This window comes from Diabrotica virgifera, chromosome 5 (genome assembly GCF_917563875.1).
Source record: "Diabrotica virgifera virgifera chromosome 5, PGI_DIABVI_V3a".
NCBI lineage: Eukaryota > Metazoa > Arthropoda > Insecta > Coleoptera > Chrysomelidae > Diabrotica > Diabrotica virgifera.
Genome location: NC_065447.1, coordinates 132,998,112 through 133,000,344, shown reverse-complemented (window position 1 = coordinate 133,000,344; position 2,233 = coordinate 132,998,112).

Genomic DNA, 2,233 nt, shown 5'->3' with positions numbered 1-2,233 from the left:
TATCGTTAGTTGTTCATCTTTGTTCGACATTAGCTTAGTTTTGCTCAAGTTCATTTTTAGTCCTTTTTTTAAGGATTCTCTATGAAGCTCATCGAGCATCACCTTCAGTTCTTTCCAGCTGTCGGCTATTAGTACCACGTCATCTGCATATCTTAGGTGGTTTAAATACTTTCCATTTATCGAGAGTCCCTTTGTTTCCCAATTTAATGATTTAAAGATGTCTTCAAGTGCGGCAGTAAATAGTTTTGGAGATATGGTGTCTCCCTGTCTTACTCCTCGGTTGATTTTGATTGGCCTAGTTTTCATGTCGTTATCCATCGTGACTACCATTTCAGCATGTTTGTATATATTATGTATTAATATCCTATATCTAGAATCGATTCTGCTATTGACCAGTGCTTCCTCAATAGCCCATAATTCTATGCTGTCAAAAGCTTTTTCGTAATCTATAAATGCTAAGCAGATTGGTAAATCGTATTCGTTAACTTTTTCTATTAGGATCTTTAGTGTGTGAAGATGGTCGCATGTACTGAAGCCTTTTCTAAAACCGGCTTGTTCTAGTGGTTGATATACATCGAACTTTGTTGTCAATCTATTTGTAATTATTTTTGTGAATGTTTTATAAAGTTGTGATAGTAGTAATATTGAACGATAATTTTTCAGATCTGTATTGTCACCTTTTTTGTGTATTAAGATTGTGTTAGCAGTATTCCATTCTAGTCCAGGTGTAATAAATATGTGTGTTATTACTGCCTTCTAGTCCCAATTAATTAAAACTCTTATTTCTATTCAAATACGTATATTTTTGGTTTACCATATCGATGACTAAATCATAATAACTTGTTTATAATCACGATAATCATAACAATAATAATAATAATAATAATAATGGTATCATATATACCTGTGGGAGTTTTTGTCAGTTCTTCTATCAGGCGCGGCCCCCTGCGAATGGGGGATGCTTTCTGGGTATTCGTAGCGCCAATACCCAGAGAGTAGCAGGGATACTTGCCGTGGAACAAAAACTGACACCTGGCAGTAGGTATAAAATGCACACCCATGAGAATGGAGATAAATAATTTATGTTTAGGATCGCTGCCTGGGGATCGCCAGGGCACGTCTGGAGCCGGCGCTGGACGTGACAGCATGCGGGACGTCGGTGGCAGGGTGTTGAGGAGGCGGGCCCCTGTCATACAATCAGCTACAGCCCAACCACAACCACAAGCGAGCCAAACAACAACAAGAGCTCCACCCGCCGAAGGTGCTGCGCTGGATCATCAGCCGGCGCTCACTCAAGCGGGACGACCGAGGCAGCGCATGAAATGGACTGTGTCCATTAATGAAAACATTTTGCGCTTCTATTACAAGGTGACAAACCTCGGTCAAGAAACAATCGGCTACCGACAACAGCTGTATGCCGAATTTTGCAGGACGTACCCAGATATTCAAGTATCGGAGCAAAGAGTATCAGATCAATACCGGGTAATCATAAGGAACAACCTTATCCCAGAGACTAGACGCAATTCGATCAAAAGCGAAGTCGAACGGGAGATTAATAACCAAGAACAAGTTTTAGATCAAGTCCCTAATGAAAGCCTCGATGAGCAGACTCCTGAGCTTCCCATACCAGAAACTCAACCTGATAATACACAGCAGGAAAACAACGAGTTGCGCGATAGTCTAGCAAACGAAATGGCTCGTGCCGTACAAGAGTTTAATGGTACAAACCCACTTAGCAGACCACCGCTACCACGAATAAACTCTTGTAAGAAACTAGGAGTCTGTTACAAATTGTGAACACTGAAGTCCTACCCAACTATGTCGTAGAAGCTCACACGTTGGAATATTTGCATATGCTAATCTACTGTGCAGCAACAGCAATTGCTAATGTAATGGGCGTTAAGATCAGAACACGACGGGTTACTAATAACGAAAGAACTGGTAACAGAATTGCACCCTGGGAAAAAAGACTGCTCGGAAAGATCGAATTATTACGTAGGGATATTGGTATAGTCTCAGAATACATACGAGGTGTAACAAGTAGAAAAGTCATCAGAAGAGCTGAAGATATAATGCTGACTACCGCAAGACACTCAAGATATGATCCAGAAAACAACACAGCCCATCAGTGTCTGGACACATTAAAACAAAAGCTCTCCGTTTATTCAGGACGACTAAGGAGGTACAAAGTTAGTAACAACCGCAAAAGCGACAATGCTCGTTTTGAAAGTTC